The sequence below is a fragment of the Schistocerca americana genome, chromosome 4, assembly GCF_021461395.2.
Source record: "Schistocerca americana isolate TAMUIC-IGC-003095 chromosome 4, iqSchAmer2.1, whole genome shotgun sequence".
Taxonomy (NCBI): domain Eukaryota; kingdom Metazoa; phylum Arthropoda; class Insecta; order Orthoptera; family Acrididae; genus Schistocerca; species Schistocerca americana.
Window position 1 is genome coordinate 789,036,955 of NC_060122.1, and position 12,288 is coordinate 789,049,242.

General features: G+C 44.8%; 1 protein-coding gene across 1 annotated transcript in view; it reads left to right on the plus strand.

Moving 5' to 3' along the window:
• Positions 1 to 12,288, plus strand: part of LOC124613802 (atrial natriuretic peptide receptor 1-like) — a 459,276-nt gene that overhangs the window by 360,575 nt on the left and 86,413 nt on the right. The window lies entirely within an intron of this gene.

The following is a 12,288-nucleotide window of genomic DNA, read 5'->3' on the forward strand; positions in this document are numbered from 1 at the left end:
ACGTCCACACATTAGCCAAGATCACTGGAGGGATCGGTTCAACGACTGTGGTTATTCGTTTCCGCAGGGTTTCACGATCTGGTACACGTGTTCGGTAGACCTCGTCCTGTACATAACCCCATAAAAAGAAGTCTAATGGGGTTATGTCAGGAGAGCGTGGAGGCCAAACCGTTGCCCCATCACGACCAATCCATTGCCCAGGAAAGGTCATATCGAGATAGGCACTGACGTCCAAACACCAATGAGGCGGTGCACCGTTTTGCTGAAAGAAGACATCGGGATGATACTGAAGCAGCTGAGGAACGGCATACAGTTGCAACATGTCCAGATGAACTGCAGATGTGATGGTAGTCTTAGCGAAGAAGAATGGCCCGATAATTCGATCGTGCAGTAGCGCGCACCAAACATTCACCTTTGGAGTGCCTCTGGTGCACTCCATGACCTCGCCAGGGGGTTGTGAACCCCAAATGCCCAAATTATGGCGATTCACTACTCCATTGACAAAAAAAGTCTTCGGAAAAGGCAATTCGTCTGAGATAACCATCATCGTCCTCAATACGTGATAGCATTTCGACCGCAAAGTCATATCGGCGTGTACTGTCATTGGGCAACAAGACCTGAACGATTTGCACTTTGTATGCACGAAACAATAAACGATTGTGTAAAATGTCATGGAGAGAGCTTTTTGGAATCTATAATTCACGCGAGGCCCTCCGCACCGATTTCGTCGGACTTCGCAGAAAAGACTGCCTTACAGCTTCCACCCTGTCTACTGAGGTTCTTGGTCGACCAGACCTCGGAAGGTCAGCAACCGATCCTGTGTTGTTGAACTTCTCATACCAGGCTTTAACGCTCTTGACATCAGGTGGATTCCTTCCAAATTTTGTCTGGAAGTGTCTCTGCACTGTGGTTGGTGGTCGTGTCTCATGGTACCACAGGATACACTGTGCCTTCTCCTGATTGGTTAACATGGCTTCTTGGGCACTGCACCTCATCCACTACTTACGTACTGACAACCTAGAACAGAAAAAAAACTTTGATAGTTGTAAACAATTCGACACAAGTTTCATATTGTTATCTTACTTCTAGCCTGAGTTATCAATTTATGTAATCAGGGAGACTTTTCGGACACCCTGTATAACCCAGAGGGGTGGCACATCGCCAGGGCACTCGACTCGTATTCGCCAGGGCTGCAGATTGCTTTTCTGCAGATCTGGGATTTCTGTGATTTCTCTAAATCCCTTCAGGCGAGAGTGAGGAGGGTCCCATTCAAACAGGACGGCTGATTTAATTCTCCACGCTCACACTGTCTGGGACTGTGATCCACCTCTCGTAACTGATCTGGGGAGACACTGTGAATAATCACGTGTCTTCGGAGGGAACGTCTACATGCGGGGTGTTACAGAAATGTTGCGACGAACTTGTGGAGGTTGTGGGGTACATCATGAGGACTGAGAATTGCATAACGACTCATGGCCACGCAGCGTCGTCGTATGCTGCTAGGCGGCGCTGTACACGAGAGTACAGGAAGTGCGCGTCGTTGGAAACCTTTTTCCACTATGTGCACCAAAACAAATGCTCAAATAAAGGGTTTTTGCGCTTATATCTCATTTCGAAAAAACAACAACACATTTATATCAATTTTGGCTTAGTGACCCATAGGAGCTGCCGTTCACCTGATTCGTTTAAATATTGCCTGAATTTAAACATTACAAATTCTGCCATAAATTACCCATTAGGGGGTATAATCTTACGTTATATGTTTACCAGTACAAAAATAAACGGTGTGTATGTCTTCAAGCAGTGTAACTCACGCTGCGCATATTTCCCTGCGTGTATTCTTCCAGTATTTGAGAACGAGACCACTTAGAGACTTCCAGAAAACTTTATACATTACTTAAAATTTTTTCGAAACTTTTTATATCTGACACCCCTAAAAATAACGAAAGAAAAAGTTTCCTACAGTTTTGCTGTTAATGCAGTCTGGCAGTCAACCCCTCAAGGCACAATAAATCCCTTCTCTGCGCAATAGCGTAGCCGGCCGGTCGCAGGATCGAATACTGCCTCGGGCATGGATGTGTGTGATGTCCTTAGGTTGCTTAGGTTTAAGTAGTTCTAAGTTCTTGGCTACTGATGGCCTCAGATGTTAAGTCCCATAGTGCTCAGAGTCATGTGAACCATTCTTTGCGCCATAGCAACGGAAATACTATCGACGACAGTGCTGCAAGAAGCAGAAACACAGCCTTCCGAAATTCCATCACCAAGGGAGAAAAAGTAACTATTCCAGAATTCGATTCAAGAACGGCTGCAAACTTGTTTAACTTAGTAGATGAAGCTTCCTGGCAAATTGAAACTGTGTGCCGGACCGAGATTGGGACTCCGGAACTTTGCTTTTCGCGCTCAAATGCTCTACCATCTGAGCTACACAAGTAAGACTCCCGACCCGTCCTCACACCCTCAGGTCTGCCAGTACCTCGTCTCCTACCTTCCAAACATCACAGAAGCTCTTCTGCGACGGGTCGTGAGTCGTGCTTGGGTAGGTCAGATGGTAGAGCACTTGCCGCGAAAGGCAAAGGTCTCGAGCTCGAGTCTCGGTCCGGCACACAGTTTTAATCTGCCGGGAAGTTTCATACGAGTGGGAACTCCGCTGCTGAGTGAAAATCTCATTATGGGAACTTAGTAGATATCGTCGGAGTAGTGAAGCGATTTGAATTACTTAATAAAAGCAAGTCTCCCGGTCCGGAATGTGTACCTATTCGGTTACTTTCAGAGTATGCTAATGCAATAGCTCAATACTTAAAAATCGTATGCAACATTCCGCTTGACGAAAGATCCGTACCCAAAGACTGGTAAATAGGATAGGTCATAACAATATTCAAGAAAGGTAGTAGGAGTAATCCACTAAATTAAAGGCCCATATCGTTAACGTCGACATGAAGCAGGATTTTCGAACACGTATTGTGTTCGAACGTTATGAATTACCTTGAAGAGAATGGCCTACTGACCCACAGTCAACACGGGTTTAGAAAATACCGTTCGTGTGAAATACAACTAGCGCTTTCCTCACACGAAGTGTTGAATGCTATTGAAAAGAAATTTCAAATTGGCTCCGTATTTCTAGATTCTCAGAAGGATTTTGACACTGTATCACACAAGTGGCTTGTAGTAAAATTAAATTGCCTACTTTTGGAATATCGTCTCAGTTATGCGACTGGATTCGTGATTCCCTGTCAGAGAGGTTACAGTTCGAGTAAAAAAGTAGTTATTTCTGGCGTTCCCCAAGGTACTGTTATAGGCACTCTGCTGTTCCTCAAATATATAAAATATTTCAGAGATAATCTGAGCAGGTGGCTTATGTTGTTTGCAGATAATGCTGTCGTTTATCGCCTAGTAAAGTCATCAGAAGACCAAAACGAATTGCAAACCGATTTAGAAAAGATATCTGTGTGGTCCGAAATTTGACAGTTGACCCCAAATAATGAAAAGTGTGAGAGCATGCACATCAGTGCGAAAAGGAATGCGTTAAACGTGGTTTGCACGATAAATCAGTCAACTCTAAAGGCCGTAAATTCCACTAAATACCTACGAATTCCAATTACGAACAACTTAAATTGTAAAGAACGCACAGAAAATGTTGTGGGGAAGGCAAACCTAAGACTGCGTTTTATTGGCTGAATACTTAAAAAATGTAACAGATCTACTAAAGAGACTGCATACACTACACTTGTCCGTCCTCTTTCGAAGTACTGCAGCGCGGTCTGGGATCCTTAGCAGATAGGACTGACGCAGTACAAAATGGTTCAAATGGCTCTGAGCACTATGGGACTTAACAGCTGTGGTCATTAGTCCCCTAGAACTTAGAACTACTTAAACCTAACTAACCTAAGGACAGCATACAACACCCAGTCATCACGAGGCAGGATTCGAACCTGCGACCGTAGCAATCGCGCGGTTCCGGACTGCGCGCCTAGATCCGCGAGACTACCGCGGCCGGCTAACGTAGTACATCGAGAAAGGTCCAAGAAGAGCAGCACGTTGTGTATTATCCCGAAAGAGGGAGAGAGTGTCACTGACATGATACAGGATTTGAGGTGGGGGGGGGGGATGTAAATGGAGCTTCATGATCAGCGGTAACTTTTAATTTATTAATTGTTTGTTGCTACCTGTATACATTATGTAGGTGGTATTCACACATATCACAAAATGTACCTGCAAAATTATATTATTGCACGACCTGTAGTTCAGAAAATACGACGGCATAAACACTGAGATGCATGAAAAAATTATCTGTTCTTGTAAAAGCTGTTTTGTACAGCGTAGTTTGATTCTTTAAAGACTTAGGGGCGGGCCTTTTTGTCAAGCATCTAACAGGAAAATAGCTGTCAACACTCCAGAAGAATGACGCAGTGTAAGTTAAGTTATCCACTTCATGGATGCAAGGACGTGGTTGCTGTATTTTATCGGTCCAAAATCTTTGACAACCGAATTAATCAAAAGTAGAGAAAAGTATACATGTCGATTGAGCACAACGCACACAACGTTCGCACAACCACTTAGAACTGCTAGAAAAGTACAAAGTACTGAATTTCGGTTATGTCGTCGAAGAGCTGAACCTCGTGTGAATTTCTTTACTTTGTTTTACTGTGGTTAGCTCGTGCGGGTAACACCAAGTCCCACCAACTGTAATGGTTTTGGTTGGTTGGTTGTTTTGGGGAAGGAGACCAGACAGCGTGGTCATCGGTCTCATCGGATTAGGGAAGGATGGGGAAGGAAGTCGGCCGTGCCCTTTCAGAGGAACCATCCCGGCATTTGCCTGGAGTGATTTAGGGAAATCACGGAAAACCTAAATCAGGATGGCCGGACGCGGGATTGAACCGTCGTCCTCCCGAATGCGAGTCCAGTGTCTAACCACCGCGCCACCTCGCTCGGTCCAGTAATGGTTTTAGCCAGAAAATAATTGTCTGCGTTTTTGATTTCAATGAAGTCGCGGCAAGCGTCCATGCGTCATTCTGTTTGTTCAGGTTCGAGGTGTATGTGACAAACTTTGCACACACTTTTCTCTTCCTCACAACCTTATAGGGAATGTCTTGTACGATTTGATGTAGGGATTTGCTCCATTGCGATTTATGACACTAAACGCTGACAAACAACAGCCACACGTCCACTACTTAACGCTGCCAGCTCGTAATTGACTCGTCGAAGGCACATCTGTTGTTTAAAATTGCTAGTTCCAGCTGTCACCGTAGTTACTGCGCTGTCGTCGCTTCTATCCCAGGAATAAAATCAGTCTCGGAACATTTTTGACACACGGAATAACTGCTTGCATTCAACCACACGACTGTATGGCTTGATAGCATTGATTTGGAAGCTTCTATTATTTACACTGAATACATTTCAGCTTGATACATTTATCCGTATCTGGATCTTAACAGGTGGACAGGCTCTGAGCACTATGGTTCTTAACATCTGTGGTCATCAGTCCCCTAAAACTTAGAACCACTTAAACCTAACTAACCTAAGGACATCACACACATCCATGCCCGAGGCAGGATTCGAACCTGCGACCGTAGCAGTCCCGCGGTTCCGGACTGAGCGCCCAGAACCGCTAGACCACCGCGGCCGGCAGGTGGACGGGAGACAGATGGACAACAAATGCAAAACAAGTGATACAATCAGAAATTATCAACATTCGAATTTCTTTCATTGACCTGTGATGTAAAACTATCCATGTTGCAAATTTTATGATTGTAGGTCAACGGGATGTACCCTATAGATTTTTTATTGGTGATGTTGCGAATACCGAAATATGTGACATATGAGGTGCATTCAAGTTCTAAGGCCTCCGATTTTTTTTCTCCGGACTGGAAAGAGATAGAAACATGCGCATTGTTTTAAAATGAGGCCGCGTTCATTGTCAATATGTCCCAGAGATGGCAGCACCGTACGGCAAATGAAATTTTACCGCCAGCGGCGAGACCGAGAACTGTTTTAAATACTTAAAATGGTGACTTTTCCTTACTTGAACAGCGTGCAATCATTCGTTTTCTGAATTTGCGTGGTGTGAAACCAATTGAAATTCATCGACAGTTGAAGGAGACGTGTGGTGATGGAGTTATGGACGTGTCGAAAATGCGTTCGTGCGTGCGACAGTTTAATGAAGGCAGAACATCGTGTGACAACAAACCGAAACAACCTCGGGCTCGCACAAGCCGGTCTGCCGACATGATCGAGAAAGCGGAGAGAATTGTTTTGGGGGATCGCCGAATGACTGTTGAACAGATCGCCTCCAGAGTTGGCATTTCTGTGGGTTCTGTGCACACAATCCTGCATGACGACCTGAAAATGCGAAAAGTGTCATCCAGGTGGGTGCCACGAATGCTGACGGGCGACCACATGGCTGCCCGTGTGCCGTGTGGCATGTTGCCAAGCAATGTTGACGTGCAGCGACAGCATGAATGGGACTTTCTTTTGGTCGGTTGTGACAATGGATGAGACGTGGATGCCATTTTTCAAGCCAGAAACAAAGCGCCAGTCAGCTCAATGGAAGCACACAGATTCACCGCCACCAAGAAAATTTCGGGTAACCGCCAGTGTTGAAAAAATGATGGTGTCCATGTTCTGGGACAGCGATGGAGTAATCCTTACCCATTGCGTTCCAAAGGGTACTACGGTAATGGGTGCATCCTACGAAAATGTTTTGAAGAACAAATTCCTTCCTGCACTGCAACAAAAACGTCCGGGAAGGGATGCGCGTGTGCTGTTTCACCAAGACAACGCACTCGCCCATCGAGCTAACGTTACGCAACAGTTTCTTCGTGATAACAACTTTGAAGTGATTCCTGATGCTCCCTACTCACCTGACCTGGCTCCTAGTAACTTGGCTTTTTCCAACAATGAAAGACACTCTCCGTGGCCGCACATTCACCAGCCGTACTGCTATTGCCTCAGCGATTTTCCAGTGGTCAAAACAGACTCCTAAAGAAGCCTTCCCGCTGTCATGGAATCATGACGTCAGCGTTGTGAAAAATGTGTACGTCTGCAGGGCGAATACGTCGAGAAGTAACGCCAGTTTCATCGATTTCGGGTGAGTAGTGAATTAGAAAAGAAATCGGAGGCCTTAGAACTTGAATGCACCTCGTAAATGGCCCTACCTCTGGATTGCATTGACGTAGGAGATTAAATTCTCCACACACCCCAAGGGACAAAACACTTCAGTATTTGACATACATTTCAACTTGATCCCCATAACCTTCCGGGAGAAAAGGAGATCTCAACGGTCAGACAGACACACGGACGTTCAGGCAGAAGGACACTACGTTGATTCTGTGTGAATGAAAAAACACACGACATTGGTGTATTATGTATAATGTTTGTTATTTACTTTGTTTCACAAACCGGTGTTTGGCTATGACACCACTTCATGATGGTGTAACTGCCGAAAACCGGTTTGTGAAATAGACTAAATAACAAATATTATACATATTATACCTATGTCGTGTGTAAATATTACACCAACAACCGACGGAACAGTGCAAAGTGATTGCATTATGTTTCTTTTACTGCCGACTGAGGTAAGAGACCCTAAGAAAACATATTACAAGACATATTGCTTTCATTTTCAGGTTGTGAACATTAAAACCACATATGATTAAAACACCGAAACTGTAACAATGCATCTGACGCCTGCGTGAAATAAAATATAACAAAAGCGCATTGGATTATGGGTGCCCGATTTACTTTAAGCTCGTTCATTTCTGTCATTAGCACCACAACTGCGCACAGAACCATCCGCTCACGAGCTGGCTGCACTGCAAGTGCCCAGTTAACGCTTTTACTGGTCACCGGGTGTCGCCGCAAACTGCTATATACGAGGTGCGATTGTGTGAGCAGCTGCAGCCTAAACCGCAATTCCATTCCATTGGGTACTTACATTACCCTCATTTCCAAAACTGATGCTCGGTCGCTGACGCATACAATGGCCTCCCTGTAGCTATTGTATAAAATTGTTGAGATATGTCTCGTTCCTCCGTGTTCTACTTGTACGTTAAGAACTACGTCGAATGCCTCGTCACTGACTGTTGTTCCTTCGTTTCCATGGAAGCACCTGCTTCCATATCTGTCGGTAGCACTTAGCACTCTTGTAAACCCTCACCATTACTTGTATGGATGCAAAGCGGTGAACTATAGGGTATTTCAAGAAGGACTTTACAACTTTGAAAATATATGTAAATTAATTCATAGTACCGAAAGAGTTGATTGTTATGTCAATTTGTAGGACTCTGTAGGAATCAGCATGGGTTTCGAAAAAGACGGTTGTGTGAAACCCAGCTCGCGCTATTCGTCCACGAGACTCAGAGGGCCAAGGCGTTCGATACAGTTCCCCACAGTCGTTTAGTGAACAAAGTAAGAGCATATGGACTATCAGACCAGTTGTGTGATTGGATTGAAGAGTTCCTAGATAACAGAACGCAGCATGTCATTCTCAATGGAGAGAAGTCACCCGAAGTAAGAGTGATTTCAGGTGTGCCGCAGGGGAGTGTCGTAGGACCGTTGCTATTCACAATATACATAAATGACCTGGTGGATGACATCGGAAGTTCACTGAGGCTTTTTGCGGATGATGCTGTGGTGTATCGAGAAGTTGTAACAATGGAAAATTGTACTGAAATGCAGGAGGATCTGCAGCGAATTGACGCATGGTGCAGGGAATGGCAACTTAATCTCAATGTAGACAAGTGTAATGTGCTGTGAATACATAGAAAGATAGATCCCTTATCATTTAGCTACAAAATAGCAGGTCAGCAACTGGAAGCAGTTAATTCCATAAATTATCTGAGAGAACGCATTAGGGGTGATTTAAAATGGAATGACCATATAAAATTGATCGTCGGTAAAGCAGATGCCAGACTGAGATTCATTGGAAGAATCCTAAGGAAATGCAATCCGAGAACAAAGGAAGTAGGTTACAGTACGCTTGTTCGCCCAGTGCTTGAATACTGCTCACCAGTGTGGGATCCGTACCAGATAGGGTTGATAGAAGAGATAGAGAAGACCCAACGGAGAGCAGCGCACTTCGTTACAGGATCATTTAGTAATCGCGAAAGCGTTACGGAGATGATATATAAACTCCAGTGGAAGACTCTGCAGGAGAGACGCTCAGTAGCTCGGTACGGGCTTTTGCTGAAGTTTCGAGAACATACCTTCACCGAAGAGTCAAGCAGTATATTGCTCCCTCCTACGTATATCTCGCGAAGAGACCATGAGGATAAAATCAGAGAGATTAGAGCCCACACATAGGCATACCGACAATCCTTCTTTCCACGAGACTGGAATAGATAGATAGAGGTACTCAAGGTACCCTCCACCACACACCGTCAGGTGGCTTGCGGAGTATGGATGTAGATGTAGGGAAATACACCAGGTTTTGTCTCGCATAGTTCGCTAGTGCCGAATCGCACCGTAAGTAGCGGTAGCGGCAGCTGTGTTAAAGATGGCTGCCTTCACTGGACCCGAGTGTGCTAGCTGCGTGTTTCGGTTTGAAGAATCGGAGTCAGCGACAACAATTCAGCGTAATTTCCGTACCAAGTACGCTAAAGATCCTCCTAGCAGACCTACAATTTACGAGTGGCATAAATGTTTTGTAGGAACAGGGTGCTCGATGAGACACGGGAAATCATCAAGCCGTCGAAGCACATCTGACGGCGACATTGAGTGAGTGAGACAACGTTTTGTCAAAGCTCTACGAAATCGACCCGGCGTGCGTCTCGCGAGCTGCAGATCTCACATACGACTGTTTGGCGTGTCTTGCGAGACCGTTCGCATTTGAAACCGCACAGATTGACGATCGTACAAGCAATAAAAGACACTGATAAATTAAATCTATGACATGAGGATGAACATTTCTTGGGCAAAATCATCTTTTCTGACGAGTCGACTTTTCATTTAAATGGCAAGCTTAACACACATAACTGTAAAATTTGTGGCATTGAAAACCAACATCAAACATTGCGACATGTTAGTGATATCCATAAACTGAACGTTTTTTTGTGCACTGAGCGAGAAAAAACTGTACAGTCCCCTTTTTTTCGGTGAGGCAACCATCAACTGGATAGTGAACCTGAATATGTTACAATACTTTTTGATACCACAGATCGCTGAGCGGAATGTTTACTTCTTGCAATATAGGATTTTCTCAGTGACCGCTTTCGAGGTCAATGGATTGGCCGTGATGAGCCAATTGCATGGCCCTATGTTCCTCAGATCTGACACCACTCGATTTTTTAAAATGGGGATTCATCAAGGATATCGTGCTTGTACCTCGTATGATGGCTTCTCTACATGAATTTAGAGCAAGTATTTACGCCGCCGAGCAAGTTACACCTGCAGTGCTACAGCGAGTTCGGGAAGAAATTAACTTCCGATGAGATGTGTGCAGGATAAACAACAGAAGCCACATACAATATCTTTAGTTTAAGGTAAGGAAAACGTGATGTGTTTCACTACAAAATAACACTAAACCCAGCCGTTTATCTTTCTCCAATGAATTTATATGAATTTTTAAAGTTGTTAAGTCCGTTTTGAAACATCCTGTACAATTTAAAGTTTTCGAGCCGTAGCTAACCACATGAGTGGCCGTAGCTAACACATCTTGAAAGTTATGACAAATTCGACTCTACCAATATTGATTCAGTGATCGTTTGCTGGCAACGCATTCATTGGCTCAAGAAGCACTTTTGCGTAATTCTCACTGCTGCCAGTTGCCACAATTTGTACCTGAGAATGGACAAGCGCTTGATCAGTGGCGTTATACGAAGAATCGACTGAAAAACTCAGTTGCATCTAACTGCAGGACAGTAATCAACTATAACCGCGTCTGTGCACGAGATCCGTAATGCACGCCTTTGCAGTGGCTCTCGACACACAGATAAGCCGGCTTCAGTACTGCTGCTGGATGAAATATTTATTGCCAGTATTTGAACGGCAAAGAGAGGAGAGGTGGAGGCTTTAAGTACCTGATCACCAAAAGAAAGATTCGACTTTACGTTCCATCGAAAGCAGAGTCATTAGAGACCGATCACAAGGTCGGATTACGAAAGGGTAGGGACGGAAATCGGCCGTGCCATTTTCAAAGTAGCCATCCCGGCATTTCCTTCGAGCGATTTAGGGAAATCACAGGAAACCCAAATTTGGATGGCTCGACAGGGATATTAACCGTCGTCTTCTCAAATGCGAGTCCAGTGGGATAACTACGGTGCCACATCGCTTCGTCCTCGACCAGCCCACTTTCCACCAATGCCGTAAATTATATTCCAAGCCTCTCCGCAGGGTCTCATGAAGTGAGGGCATGTGAGGCTGTTGATGGTGATTCGTTCGTCGGATGGGGAATTTCAACTGGGTGGCCACTTCGGTGCCATTCGATTGTTGTAGTCTCTGTGTATGCACCAGCGTCTACCGTTCTCTTTCTCCTGTTATCATTCCGCAACACATACATGACACTACACTACGCACGTATTCAATACAGTCACCTACATTGTTCAAATACACATACGACACACCTCTCACAGATCCACAAGGGGAGGACCAATGGGCGCGGAGGAAGAACACCCTTTTCGACGCGAGGATGAACCCACCCCGTGAGATGTTCCAGCCTAGTGCTATACAGCTACATTTCTACCATATACAAACGCTTATGTTACAGAGTTTAACAGATAGGGAAAATGTTTGAATATCGATACTTTCATCCACATTACAAATGGTTCAAATGGCTCTGAGCACTATGGGACTTAACATTTGTGGTCATCAGTCCCCTACAACTTAGAACTACTTAAACCTAACTAACCTAAGGACATCACACACACACACACCCATGCCCGAGGCAGGATTCGAACCTGCGACCGTAGCAGTCGCGCGGTTCCGGACTGAGCGCCTAGAACCGCTAGATCACCGCGGCCGGCTCATCCACATTACACTCCGCAAAGATCCCACACGGGAAATGATATGCACTTCCATTAATTACTGATGGTCCAAATGTGGAATTTTGAGAAGCAGTTCCCCGATGCGATTGGGAAGCAGATGGAGAAGAACGACGGTGACGATGACGAAATGGACATCGGTACCGTACACTAGGGACTTCCATCTGTTTTATCGTAATAATGCCAGGTGTAACACCAACTATCAGCAAACTGGAGCGGTTAAAAAGAAAATCCTAAGTTATTGATGTTTCTAAACATCTGTCATTGTTACAAGATTACTAATTACTACTTGAAGAAGAAAAAGTGCCATTCTTTT